Source organism: Ictidomys tridecemlineatus, chromosome 1 (assembly GCF_052094955.1).
Source record: "Ictidomys tridecemlineatus isolate mIctTri1 chromosome 1, mIctTri1.hap1, whole genome shotgun sequence".
NCBI lineage: Eukaryota > Metazoa > Chordata > Mammalia > Rodentia > Sciuridae > Ictidomys > Ictidomys tridecemlineatus.
In genome coordinates, this window is record NC_135477.1 from 70,644,930 (window position 1) to 70,660,242 (window position 15,313).

Sequence of the window (15,313 nt, forward strand, 5' to 3'; positions counted from 1 at the left end):
TTAGAAGTAGAATTACTGGGGGAGGTGGGTATACACACTTTATGTACTGAAAAATTCCTTTCCAAGCAATGTATCAAAATTACACCACCAGATAATTGCGCTGGATAATGCACTAGATAAGGTGCATTTCATTGCACCTCGACTGGTATAAAGGTATTTACAAGCAATCTTAGCTTATGATTGGTAAGGGGAAGGGAGTCTATCCTGTTAAAAAATTGTATTTTTTGCTTATTATTTAGATTGGATCTTTAAAAATTCAAGTATAACTACAAAGCATACTAAAATTCTCTAAGATAAAGGTTATATAAATATACTGTGATCACTCTTCTTTGATTCAATTAATGACTCAATTAATGAACCACCCTCAGAATTGTATCAAACCTCTTGGTGGTAAACACTGTAATAATTTTTGGCTACCTTAATCAGAAGAGAAATGTATTTGGAGACCATCAAGTGGCATATCAAAGAGACAGGGAGGCTGGAGAATCAGGCTTACCAAATAGGCAGGGAAACTTGGCAGCTGGAATCAGAATAGGTTACATCACTCCAACAGCCTGTTTAGATACCACTGGCACTGTCATGATGGATACTACCACCTGTCACTTCAGGCATTACTGTCCCCAGACATAAAAGTTACTTCACGGATGATGGAGTTACTTTTGTTTTTGGTACCAGGGATCAAATCCAGGGGCACTCATCCATTGAACTACATCCTTAACCCTTTTTATTTTTCTTTAGAGACAGGGTCTTGCTGACTTACATAGGGCCTCGATAAGTTACTGAGGCTGACTTTAAACTTGTAGCCCACCTGCCTCAGCCTCCCAAGCAACTGGGATTGCAGGCATGTGCCACTTAATATGCCTTGCCTGACAGGGTTACTTCAAAAACGTCTCTTCTTGATTCACAGAATCCAGATTCAAAGAGTGAGAGGAGACTCCGATTGGCTGAACTTAGTCACTTAATGATGCCCCAGCTGCTAGGTGTGACGAGTTTAAATGATCATTTTGCCTTAGCATCCCAAATTGCTGGGACTGCAGCTGTGTGCCACTGCACTTGGATTTTTAATATGAATTGGCTGCTTGGTAGTAAGATCATCCATGCATGATTAATGACTGCTATAAATATGTGCCTGGAATTCTTTATTCATAATACTTTTTAGGACTCTGGTTAGCTTTCTTCTTTTTTATTTTAAATATTTTTAGTTATAGATGGACACAATATCTTAATTTTATTTATTTATTTTTTTAATGTGGTACTGAGGATCAAACCCAGTGCCTCACACATGGTAGGCAAGTGCTTTACCACTGAGCCACCATACCAGCCACTGGTTAGCCTTCTTGTCATTGAATTCTAAATTGTCTAGTAGATCATGAGATGCAGTCCAGAATTGCAAACCCAAATTTCTACCAAATTCTTAAATGTCAGTGAGGTGGTTGGTAAATGGACAGGAGTGGTGGAGACTGCAAAAAACTGAAGAGCACCTTCACAGTCTAAAGGGAACAACTGCTATTCATCTCCAGCTGATGGTTGCTAGACCCTCCAAGGACCAAATACTGTCCCATCTTATAGCTTTTCAGAAAATACAAAAAAAAAAATCTGAATTTTTGTGAAATTTTCTAAATTTAGAATTTGGAACCAAATTCAAACCCTTAAAAGTTAAGGCTGCCAACAGCTTCCATCAAACCTCTTTATTTAAGAAAATCAATGCAGGATGATGACACATAAGATGAAATGCCTGAGATCAAATAGCTTGCGAGGTGACAGATCCAGGGCTAGAAGTCTGGATTCCAAAGAAAACCAACCATCCTACTCTGTAGTCGCTTCTCCCATTTGCAGCTAGCCTCCCAACCAAACTCAAGAAGAGTGCCTGAGTTTTATCCAGTACCAGCAGCTTTAGTAAAATATTTACAAACTAATAGAATCTGTTCAGCCAACAGAAACAGTTTTTAATATCAGATCAGAGTGGCTTTTATTAAATTTTTTGCTCCCAGATGTGAATTTAACTTTAAACTTCTACTTCTTTCTAGGCAAGCAACCCAAGATAAATAACTTTTCTTCTCTGTATCTTTCTTATGGAAAAAATCTGAGTACTTTTTATACACGGGTTTGTAACAGATAAATAAGATTACATGTATTGAGTGCTTGGCACAATGCCAGGACCATGTTTTTTTCTTTTTCTTTAAAAAAAAAACACATGAATGAAGTGATAATAACAATATAATAATATCCAGGCGCTAGGATAATACGAAGTTCAGGAAGGTGTATAGGAGAGATAATGTCTTTCTTGGTGAGCATGTCCAGTTATGGATAAATCTCAAAATGAAATTTTTGTGTATGTGTGAGTGGGGTTTTTACCAAAACCCTATCCGTTGCCAGTTTCACTGTCAAATCCAGCTGCATTACAGCTTGTGTGCTCTGCGGTCACCATTCTGGTCCATCAGGGTGAAAGTGATGGTGGAATAAAGGGGGAGTCCAGGTGGTCGCGGGCTGGGCAAGAGGCGTGGTTTTCAGATGGGTAAGTTGCACCCAACCGTTTCACGCTAGTTCTAGGCCGTCCGCAGGGCCCTGCCGCCACCTGCGAGGTTTTTCTGCAGAATGCGGGAGGCTGTGGCCGCGGAGGAGGGGGCGGAGGCAGAGGCGGAGGCGGCACCCAGGGGCTGGGGCCGGGGAAGCCAGGACCATCGCAGTGACAATTTCTTTTCCTGCGGCAGCGGCAGCAGGGAGAGCTGCTGCAGGTTGCGAATCAGCGGGCCTGCGCGCGGGTTTGCAAGGACGCTGTTCCACCCCGGCGCTGGGCAGGCGGGCTACGATCGGGAGGAAGAATAGGAGAAAGGGGAGCAACCTACGACCCCGAACGAGTGGAACTAGCAAAGCTCTTCGGCTGGCAGGGAGAAGCGGGAGGAAGCACGCCGCGGAAAGCGGGTGGGCGCCTCCTAGCTGGGTGCCATTATCAGTCCGCTGCAGTACCTTCCAGCAAAAGCCACCGAATACGGGGCTGTAGCGGCCAGACGGATGCCAAAGCCACACGGCGCGCGAGCGGGCAGCTGCCGCGGTCGCCGTCCCACGCGGGCCCCGGACATCAAGGGCTGCTGGTGAGTAGACGCGCGCGCGCGCGCGGTAGAGTGTGAGCGCGCTCCCGCACAAGCGAGTGTGCACGCCAGGAGCGTGTCTGGTGGCTCGGCGCGCGCCGGCCCCTCTTCCGCTGACGGCGTCGGGGCGCCGGCTGGCTCCTAGGGGAAGATGCGCTCTGCTGTCTGCTTGCTTCCTTCCAGCCAGCGCTGTGGTCCGGCCGGCTCCCGTGCGCTCCTCCGCCAGTCCCTAGGGGTTAGTTTCACCTTGATGGGGAAGGCAGAGGCAGGAAGCTGTGGTTCCTGGTAGGGGGCGGGACTCTGGCTCCAACTTGTACCTAGGTGCGCGTGCTTTTCTTGTTCAGACTTGGAATGCAACCGTGAAAATAATGTCTACATAAAGATCACCGCTCTGTGACCGTGCGTGTGTGCAGAAGCAGGGGGGCAAGGGTTGGAAAGACTGACATTTACTCCTGCAAGGCGTGTGGGACGCCTTTCTAGATTTTTTTTTTTTTTTTTGCCTTTTCAGAGCGATCCTTTAAAGACATTTCTGCCTTCCGAATAACTTTAGCCTTCACTGAAAACCCCCAGTAAAATGCACTAAGAAGTGGAATGTCAACAAAACACAATTCTCCAGAACTCTAAAACAACCAAGCCTAACGTGGTTTAGTTCCCGAAGTTTAATAAAAGAAAATTGCATAAAAGAAAATTGCCGAAGGAATAAATAATTCAGGAAACTCAAGCTGGTCTAGAGGACTGGAAAAAATCTCTAGTATTGGGAGGAGGGAGGAGGGGCGGCTTGCTTTCCGGAAATCAGTGTTTGGTAGCAAGTGAAACAGACATCATTCAAAGTAAGTGACCATACTGCTTTTTAAATATCCTGTTAATCGCTGAAAATAAAATGAAGTCTTGGATTTTAAGACATTTTCAGGAATATAGAGAATATTTCTAGGATGCTGATTTATGGTTCATGATTCAAGATCCTGTCAAAATCGGTAAGGAAGATTTGTTCCAGCAGATAAATTACACCTGAATGTTTGATTTCCTGTTTCAATTTTGGGGGAGGAGTTTTTTTTTGTTGTTGTTTGCTTTTCTTTTTGCAGTCCTGGGGATGAAAGGCAGACCCAGTGGCAAGAGCTCTACCTCTGAGCTACATCCCCAGCCCATAGGCATTAGTTTTCTATGGTTGTTTTACAGAGATTTAACCACTATGTTTTATGGTGTTCCCAGACCTTGTTTCAGTTGGCAATTGTATGTTTTTAGGATGGATGGTAAATTTAAGTTCAAAATGTACTCCATGACTGAATTATATCTGACATATTTGTAGCTACACTATACATGTTTTGTGTTAATTTTAAACTGGAGTCAATGTCTTTGAGCCCTAGGCTCTTCTTACCTTCTTACCTCCATTAGTGCTTCTTCTATTAAAAGGCATGAAATGTTACTGGAATCTACCTGGAAAATAATGACTGCATGCTTTCTGTTAAAGTTTACATACAGCAAATGTTTGCCACATGGAAATACATTTTTGAATATACTTTGCTTGTAATTTATGCATCATCTGTTTCTTGGGAATTTTTTTCTTCTTTTTTTGGGGGTACAAGGGATTGAACACAGGGGCACATAAAACACTGAGCCACATCCCCAGTCTTTTTAATTTTTAATTTTGATACAGGGCCTAAGTTGTTGAGGCTGGCTTTGAACTTTCAATCCTCCAGTCTCAGACTCCCAAGCCACTGGGATTATAGATGTGTGCAATCAGGCCTGTCTTTGTTTCTTGGGAATTTTGAGAAGAAACTTGTTTTATACTCTTTTGTAGAGTAAACACCATTTGGACTATGAAGCAGATGCTAAGTCTTTTACCTGTATCTCAGTCTTCAAGTCCAGTTTCTTGTCTGCTATTGCCCTATTTGGTAGTATTTTTAGTGCCTGGGTGGGATTTGGAGAGGGCATTGAGAGGACTTTCATGTGTCCTCAGCAGACAGATTTGCTCCTGGAAAGAGGGTGTTTATGGGGTTGATTCCTGAAAAGGGTGCATAAAAATACCTAAAGAGTTGTTGTTAAAAGTTTTCCTCTTCTTACTTTTAGGATATAGGACTTATTTTGGTCACATCCCTCCTTTTTAAGGACTCTCTCCAGGCCTATTTACAGCTACAATATAAAGAGTGAGATTGCAGTTTACAGAAAAGAGAAGCCTGATAATTCTTGCTCAAAAATATGACAGGGAATCATGTAGATGCTTTCTGGGAAGTGCCAGGTGCCTTCCTAGTGGATACATCTGCCAATTAAAGACATTTTAATTAAGCTATTGGATGTGTGATTCTAATAATGGAATTTTTCTTGGCTTTGTAAAAAAAAGTGGCTTCAGTTAAAACTATGTGAAATGACTCATGGTTTTCCCTGAAAATATTAGTTTGTTTTTCCATCCCTGAGGGCTAATGGGTTGCAGCTGTTCAATAAATATATTTGTTAAATGAATAACAAATCCTAGAATGTCTTTATCTTCCCAACCTAATTACTCTGACCTTTCTGGTATTGATTTTATTCTAGTCATAACTTTAAAAGAATCACCAAACCTTTCACCAAATTGCAGCCCCATTGATAAAACCAACTAAGAAGACTATCTTCCTCAAGTGAAGGAACAATAGCAATCCCTCTAAAACTGCTATATTGGTACCTGTTGACTTGCTTATTCTAGCTGTCTGGATATGTGAACTATCCACCTGGCTGTGTGAGCCTACGTTCAGAAATCCTGAGTTGACATCAGAATGTTCAACTCAGGAATAATCTGGATGGGTCTATGTCTGGATGTGGCTTTTGTCAGAAATTATTTGCATTTCTAAGCAAGTCACATGAACTTCTAGTACAATCCTGCATCTCCTCATGCCAAGCGGAGGGGCCAGTTGAACATTTGGCAATTGACTAAGTCTTTAAAATACATACTACTTGATGATTTTTCTAAATTTTAAATTAAATCCATGTTATTTTTGTCTACTGGTGCAGTTTGTTTAGAGACATTAATCCAGGCTGGTGGGTTACTTAGTAACTTGTGTTTATTAAAAGCAATTCCTTAATATAAATTCCAGTAATTCCTATGTTGTGATTAGCTGTTAACCTTTCAAGGAACTTTAGAAATGGGGCATTGTTCAGTTTGGAATACAAGAAGATCATGCCTTCCTTTTGTTTTAGTTCTAACTTCTCTAATCACTAGAGGTTCTCTATGAGATTCAGAATCTAACTTCAAGATGAAAGATTAGAAAGCTATACAAAGTGTACCTAAATATTAACATTGCATTGTTTAATAATAATGCAAAATTTCATCAATATTCTTCCCTTTATATGCTTCTCTGATCACGTTTGTTTCATTCTAAATAAAATCGAGTGATATTTTCAAATTTTTTATTGAGCTATGTCCAAAAATAAACACATAACATAAAGAAAATGCTTATCAGCATTCTGCAGTAACACAAATACTGCTATTCTCTGCATAATCAAACAAGGCCATTCATATCAAGTATTTATTTGATAAGTAGGTACTTGAGCCCTTGAATGAGAGTTAAAGACATGTTCCCTCCATGACTTATTAAGGTCCTTGAAAGCCAGGAAGAAGAATTTTTATTGTTAGTTGGTTGTAGGTTCCTTGACAGAGAGTAAGGGATGAAAGCTTCTTTTTGTGAGATCACTTTGGCAATTGAGTGGGAGTGGAATAATAGAAGAAAGGGGGATGTGATTATCTGACATCAGGTGATGACAGTATGATATAAGAGCCCTGGGCATTGAGATGAAGAAGGGAAAACTTCAAGAAGTCAGACATCAGAGTTATTTGTTGCATGTGGAAAGGACACAAGTATGATCACTAACATATTCTGCCCCCACTCAGGCCAGCTGATGGCTGCATTTGTTCTTGCTGGGCTCTGGGTAACCTGCGAATTATGCAAATGTTTGACAAGTATTTCCTAATAAATGTTAAGGATTGGCCTTGTGTTGTATGCCAGAGATAGTATTAAGCAGTACTTGGAATAACATATGAAATTTCAAGGATGATCAGTGTTAGGAAATGAAATCCTTTTGCCACTGACCAGTTGTATATCTCTGTGCAAGTTACTAACTTCTTGGAGTCCCCGTTTCTTCATGTTTCAATTGGGATGTTAGTTTCTATTTCATAAGGCCCAGCAAGGAATGAAAAGTGCTTAGAACAGTGTCTGGCAAAAAGTTAATGTTTTATGTGTTTGTTTTTCTTGTTTTTATTAACACATAAAACAACCTTATGCAATAGGTACCACTTTACAGATTTAAAAAGTAAGACTCGAAGAGGCTAGGTAAATTGCTCAGGGTCATAGGCTGGTAGATAGATGATAGAGGTGGGAGTCAAACTCAGACAGTTTGACTCCAACACCTGCTTTCCTATCTTGAATAGATTCCTGTTTCTTATCCCACATGGTAGGTGCTAGGGATACTGATTCAAGTAAAAACAGTGTGGGATTTTTCTCATGGAGTTTTAGAGATCCAGTCATCCCTAATGTAGATTTGCTATCTTTAAAATAAAATTAGCACACAGGTTATTGGCTACGTTTTTCTTTTCTCAATGTTTTCATATTTTATAATTTTTTTGAAGTTCTTTGTCAAAAAGTATTATAGTTTGTGTTTTTACATAGGCTTTAAAAATTTGTTATTTTTGCCTAATACCATTGACATGTACAGCACATACAACTGTCATGTATTCAGTATTCAGTGGTTCTTTTCTGGAGGCAGGGAGGAGATGCCTCCTTAATATAGCATATCAGGTTCTGGAGTAAGTATCAGTATTCTGAGACACTTTGGTGCCATTCATCTCTCTCCATGGCCCTAGAGTCTTGTATCTCTCCCATTTGTGAGCCTGGTGAAGTGATGATGGCATTTCTAATCATTTTTTTTTCACAGTTAATTCAGAAAATTCTACAGAGTAGTGGCAAAGTAAATTTTAACTGTTCTTTAACTTGATGAAATTACACATCACTATAGGAGGTCAGATTTTAATTATAGGTGGGAAGATTGCTATGACAGTAAAGAACGAAAATTGTCAATTTCTCCAGAGGTTCTCTAGAATGGAATCTGCCATCACTGATTTCCATATTTTGACATTGTTACACTAATGCTTATAATCTTTGTTCTCATAAATAACTCACAAATCTATACCTATTATTGTGGGTTTCCCCTTCCCATACCCTTCTCTCTCTTTTCTTTCTTGGTCTGAGAATTGAACCCAGGGCCTCATGCATGCTAAGAACAGGCTCTACCATTGAGCTATACCACTAGCCCCAGTATTGTGTTTTTCTAAGTAAATGCCAGTTTTTTTTCTGGTTTTGCATGACACTCATGGATGGAATGAATTCTTTAGTAGAGGAAAAATAAAATAAAATCTCATCTTTTTAAATATACTCTGTATTCTTTGATTTACCCTTTTGTGTAAATTATGCATCTTATGATTTAGTTAAAGTTCCATTCATTCTAGAAAAAACTTTTCAAAAATTTCATGAGTACAGACTTGATTAAGGAGATTTGGTGAATTTGATTTTTTGTTTGTTAAAGTTTTGCCATCTTTAATGTTTTAGTGTCATTCTAGTACTGGAACCAGAAATTCACCAAATGCCCAGATAAGAGATAAGTGCTAAGGGACCCATCACAGAATAGTCATTTTGTTGCTTTGACTTGATTCACTGGCTTATTTTGGAAACATGAGGCCAGCATGACTCATTTTTAACCCTTCTGGTTCCGTGTGAAAACTGCCTGTTTTGCATTTCCCCATGTTCAGAGAGAAGTCCCGGTGTGGGCTCCTTTTGTGAGCTCTGTGCTTCTAATGCCAGTGGCTGGAGCAATAATTTCTGTACCTTTAATTAAAAGCAGAAGGAAAACTACAATCAGTAATGGAATTATGGTTAAATTCATCTCATTTAAGGATACTGCCTTTTCATTCTTCCTGTTTTAGACAGGATAATACTCTGTCATTATCTATCACTAGAGCCATATGTTTTTAACACTAGAAATGCACATTTTAACAACTGAGAAAAAAGGAAGAGAGCTCATTCTTGCCTGGGGGGGTCTGTGCTTCTATCTTCTGGTGGATTGACTCTGTCCTTTTTTCTGATCTCTTTTTCTCTGAAAGGCTGGTTGATAAATTGTCCTACAAGGTAAGTTCTCTTTAATTATAGGCACATTATGGACATGATGGTTGGAATGAGATTAGAAAAGAAAAGCTTGGAAAATCTTTCATGTGTTAGTTAGTGTTTAACAGCACAGGAAAACTCCTTTCTGAAACTATGGTACTTTATATATAAGTAAAACTAAAACTACTTGAAATCACTGGTGGGGGTGGAATTTTGCTTTTCCAATTCATGAAAAATGCAAGAAATCAAAAAGTGGATCTTGAAAGAAATATGTATGGCATGTTTTATGGTATATATAATCATTTTCCTTTTGTCAAGTGTAATGTTATTGAAAGATGTAGAAAGGTAACTAGGACAATGATTCTCAAATTATCCCCCCCAAAAAATAAAATGTCCCCCATCCCACCCCGTAGATTGTTATTCAGAAGGTTTGGGTGGAGCTGGAACCCTTCCTTTCAATAGTCTTCTCAGAAAATCCTGACATAGGTGATCATAAACTATACTTTGAGAAAAAACTCATTTTATACTCAATCTTTTGCCTCTCCTTTTATGTTTTCAGCATTGATTCTTACTGATTTCCATAGACATTCTCACATAATAACATATTTCAGTACAAACACCTCACTGTTGTCTTGGAGTGATTATACTGGAGTAAAACACTTTCTCTCATCTTATTAATAATTCCTATTTTTTTTTGATGGACAGAATCAGAAAACCACAGTTGGCAGTAATATGTTAGAGATAATATTATGTGTCCTTCTGAATGTCAGATGATTAGATAAGAGAAGTTGAGGAAGACATAGGAGGAAGTGATAAATAGTCTAATAATACAGAAGGAAGGAAAGGGAGTCTGATTACACTGAGAGCCTTCATGGGCTGTCTAGCTAAGGTGTTTAAACTCCCTCTGGTAGGTACTATGTTGATACCGAGCATTTTTGAGCAGGGGACTCACCTGATGGAAACAAATGTGCTCCTCAGCAAGGACCACACAGTATCTAGTCCAGAAACAGGATCAAGAAACAGTAAAGCAGACTGGTTTGTCACCATAAAGGCAGAAGAGAACAAGGATGAGGATTTGGGTGCAGAATTTGGTGAGACCAACTTTGAAGGCCTTTGTAATAGGATTCTCCAACTCTGTATTCCTGAACATAGCTGGTAAATTGATATTTCCAGCAATTACATGCTAATGATATGTAACTTTAAGACTACTGTGTAAGTCAGGTTTTTGTGGTGATAAAAATACCTGACAAGGACAATTTAGAGGAGGAAAAGTTTATTTTGGCTCATGGTTTCAGAGATGCAGTCATTGTTAGGCTGATTCCATTGTTCTGGGCCCAAGATCAGGCAGAACATCATGGCAGAAGGGTGCAGTGGAGGAGCACAGCTCTGTTGATGGCATCCTAGAAACGGGTGGGTAGGGGCCACAAGAAGATGAACCCTTTCAGTGCATGCCCCTAGTGACCTATCTCCTCCAAACAGGCCCCACCTGCCTTCAATTATTACCCAGTTAGTCCACTCAAATTAGGATGGACTGACTAGGTTGTGCACTTATAATCTAATCATTTCACCTCCGAATATTCCTGTATTAACACAGTAGCTTTGGGGGAACACCTCATATCCAAACCATAACAACTACCTAGGTTAGCCATCAGTTTCTCCCACGCATAGAAATTGAAGAGACTAGGATTCAAATCTAGAACAATTGACTCAAAGCTTTAAGACTTAAAAAAAATTATAATTTGTCTTTTTGTAAAGTGACATAGACTGATAACAAATATACAGAAATGAATGAATTGAAAATGAAAGTCCCTCGAGGTCCCACCCTGGAGAGATCAGCTAAGAAAAGAAATCAGCACATGGTAATGATATGTAACTTGAAGACGACTGTGTAAGCACAGGTGTTCCAGACTTTTTTCTCCCAAGTACCAATATAAACTAATACATATACATTCATACTCCAAGGATGAAGTCGTGCTTTGTATGTTAATTTACAATTTGGTTTTTTCACTTAATGTTCTAACTTGAGCAAGTCTGTGGCTCAGTGCACAAACATGTGGGTCTCTTCTAAAGGCTTGATTTGAAGCCAGATATTTTTTTTTAATATGCCCTTTTATGGCTATTTATTTTGTTCTATTTCAGTTTCTAATGTAAGTATATTCATACTACCTAATTAAATAAAATAGATACCACAAAAGTGGACAACCAAACAAAAGCCAATGAAGAAAATATACATCAAACTCTCCTCTCTCATGCTATTGGATTCAAACATGGACATCCAATTCTACTTAAAAATAAAATAATAATAGTAACTAGCTTTTATTAGTTTTTTTTTTACTGTACTAGGTACAGTTGAAAGAATATTAAATGCTAATATTAAATTTTATTCTTCACAAACTGTTATGAGGAAACGACTGTTACAGTGGTCACTTTGAAAATACAAAAAACTGGTAAAGAATCCAAAAATCTTTTCCAGGATCATAGATTTATTACTTGATACCAGGATTTGAGTTTTGTCTTATAAAAAGCATTATAATAAATTTATGTATACACACATTGAGCATTTGTCACTCATTCTGTGCCTGGTCAGATGATTTTTTCTAGGACCTCAGATCTAGCACAATATATGGACTATATCAGACACTCTGTAAATGTTTCTTGAATATTATTAATTCCATTAATATTCCATGATTTTAAATTTTTTCAGATTTTGCAGCCCAGATAAAATACCCAGACCAGAGCATTCTCTTTGGCTGTGATATTAGTATAGGCTACTAGATAAAAAGATTTAAGTCTAGAGTCAACAAGATTTGATTACTTAACAACTGTATGGCCCTATGCAGCTATTTCTTTTCGTTTCCAAAATTTTAATATTTTTAAACCATTGCTGCTGGTGTGTGTGTGTGTGTGTGTGTGTGTGTAGCATTTGGGCAGAACAATCTATGGGGAAATCTTAGAATTGGAATTTCTTGGTCAATAGGAGTGTATATTGTAAAAAAAAAAAATGCCAATTTTTCTTGTAGTTCGCCTTCTAGTTCATCTATTGCATTTAGTTGTCATGTCTCCTTAGTCTTTTTAAATCTGGAGTTGTTGCTCAATCTTTCTATTTTGACACTTTTTAAAAAGAATACTGGCTGGTGGTTTTATAGAAAAATCCCTTGATTTGGATTTAGCTGATGTTTCTTCAGGTGTATTGTAATCAAGAGTGCATCCTAATCTGGTGGTGGTCAAAGGTGTCTTTCCTGAGGAATCTGGTTAAACTAACACTGGGAAGATGAATCAGAAGTGTGAACCAAGGAGTGGGGTATTTTCATTGATTTTGCACAGTGCATTTTAGCAACCCAAAGGCGTCAGTGTGTAGAGAAGGGCAAGTGAAAGAAGGTTGGCTAGGAATGAGCTGGGTCAGACTCAGGTTTGCAGGACCTCAACACCTGTGGTGTTGAGTTCTGTAGTTTCAGTGACCGGCAGTCAACAAAGAAGGATGAGTACAATGCAAGATATTTTGAGATAAAAAGGGACCACATTTGCATAAATTTTATTGCATTATGTTACATTTGTTCTACTTTATTACTAGTTATTTTTGTTAATCTCTTACTGTGCTTAACTTACAAAATAAACTTTGTCATAGGTAGGAATACTAAGAGGAAAATCATGTGTAAAGTTTTGTGCTATTCATTGTTTTAGTCATCCACTGGGGATCTTGGAACATATTCTCTATGGATGAGGAGGGGGAAATACAATAGGATATTAATAGTGATGGCAAGCCACAAAGGAGCTTTAAGCAAAGAAATGACAGTATTCCAGTCAAGTTTTTAAAAGATCACAACACAGGTCGTATATCGAATTAATCAAAGAGGAGCCAGCTAGAAACAAACACATCAGCTAGAAGGCTGTTCTAGCAACGTAGACAGAAAAGGGCAGAAGTGGTTAGGGTAAGAAGATCTTGAAAAGATGGTGAGAAGATGCAGATTGGAGAGATAGTTTAGAGATTGCATTGAAATCCTTAGATATAGGTGGCAGGTAGGACTTGAGGTTGAAGGACAGGCAGGGAGGGGTAGGGAGGTGTTTCCAGGGTTTGCCATTTTGTGTAATCCACTGGGTGTTGGTTTCATTTGTGGAGATGAAAGATGCATTTCTTCACCTTTTGACAGTGAAATTAGAAGCATCACCATCTCCAGCTTCCTTAGATGCTGATGTTTACAATATTTTCCCTCAGTTTTGCTCCTCTATTGTGTTATGTTCATTTAATTTCCAAGTTCTATGATTTTTCTTCAGTGTCCTCCGTGGCTATTATCCATCTCCATTCCTTTCAGACTCGACCAACCTCATTCCACAGTTGCACTTTTCTCCCCTTTGGGTGGCTACTTGCTGTCCTCTCTCCAACTTTATTCATCACTGTCAGATGATTTAAATCTATAAATGTGTACTGAGTGCCTGGTTTGGGCAGATCACCTTATGGGTGAAAGTTGAGAATTAAACAAGAAGGTAAAAATATATGAGGATCAATTCCTGATTGTAATTTGAAGAGAAAGAAAAGGACATTTTACCTGGCGATGAGGAGACAATCTTGACACACTCCTTACGTAAAAATAAATTATATAAGGATCAAAGCTGTTTATACAAAAATGCCTAACCATCAAATTATTGGCAGAAAATAAAGGTAGATGTATTGTAAAATTTTTATGATCAGTGAGTTTGAAGACCTTGAATGTTCAGGGACTTAGATGTAGATATCATAAAAAAGATTGATTTGGATGGGAGTATAACTTAGTCATTGAGCACTGGTCTGGCATGCACAAGGCCCTAGGTTTGATCCCCAGTCCCACAAAAACAAACAAACAAACAAACAACCCCCACACACACCAACTTAAATTTTTACATTTTATATAAAAACAAAACAACTTCTGTCAACCAAGAATTTTTACTTATTTAATAAATGTAAGGAATGATGGAAATAGAAAAATCTCCATTTTCAAATATCACAGTAATAATTGTTTTGGGCAAAAATCATCTTTATTTGCTAAAATTAATGGGTAACAGAATATTTTCAAAGCAGTATGGAGATTTCTTGGAAGACTGGGAATGGAACCACCATTTGACCCAGCTATCCCTCTCCTTGGTCTATATACCCAAAGGACTTAAAAACAACATACTACAGGGGAAAAAAACAGCCACATCAATGTTTATAGCAGCACAATTCACAGTAGCTAAACAATGGAACCAACCTAGATGCCCTTCAATAAATGAATGGATAAAAAAAATGTGGCATTTATACACAATGGAATTTTACTCAGCAATAAAAGAGAATAAAATCATGGTATTTGAAGGTAAATGGATTGAGTTGGAGAAGATAATGCTAAGTGAAGTTAGCCAATCCCCAAAAAACAAATGCCGAATGTTTTCTCTGATTTAAGGAGGCTGATTCATAGTGGGATAGGGAGAGGGAACATGGGAGGAGTAGACGAACTGTAATCAGGCAGAGGGGTTGGAGTGGGGAGAGGGGCCATGGGGTTATAAATGATGGTGGAATGTGATGATCTTATTGTCCAAAGTACCTGTATGAAGACATGAATTGGTGTGAATATACTTTATATACAACCAGAGATATGAGAAATTGTGCCTTATATGTGAAATAAGAATTGTAATGCATTCTGCTGTCATAAAAAATAAAAAAAGAAGAAAAAATATTTTCAGAATCTAAAAATAACTACCTACAACATACTACAACATACTTTTTTTTTTTTTAAATGGGGCTGAGAATTGAACCCAGGGCCTCATGCATGAGATATCACTGAGATATCCCCCTGACCCCAAATACTTTATAGTTACATTTGAAAATATAGTATCTTCATAGGGGAGAAAACTACAGAGGTAGTAATGGTCAAAGTTAACATTACCAATAATCAGATAAATGTATGATCTATGTCTCCTGATGCACTAAGAAAATATATCCTTGCCCTAGAAGCATTTTTTGCTAGCAAATACATAAATCTCATCATTTCCTCTAATTTTTCTCTGTAGCAGTTGCCATCATTTTTATTACACCATTGTGTAAATAATTGTTTAATAGTTTTACCTCTCCGTCCCAGCATTTGCTCCTAGCAA

General features: G+C 38.4%; 1 protein-coding gene across 4 annotated transcripts in view; it reads left to right on the forward strand.

Moving 5' to 3' along the window:
- The first annotated feature begins 2,953 nt into the window (after window positions 1-2,953).
- Stambpl1 (STAM binding protein like 1) overlaps window positions 2,954-15,313 on the forward strand; it is a 44,496-nt gene continuing 32,136 nt past the window's right edge. Inside the window, exons 1-2 of one of the 4 annotated variants that reach the window (XM_040272641.2) lie at window positions 2,961-3,092; window positions 3,598-3,919. The gene's annotated coding sequence lies outside the window, so the exon portion shown is untranslated. Of the gene's footprint in view, window positions 3,093-3,192; window positions 3,325-3,597; window positions 3,920-15,313 lie in introns of those variants that run through there. The other 3 variants (XM_078042197.1, XM_005339184.5, XM_040272642.2) reach the window with 3 other exon arrangements.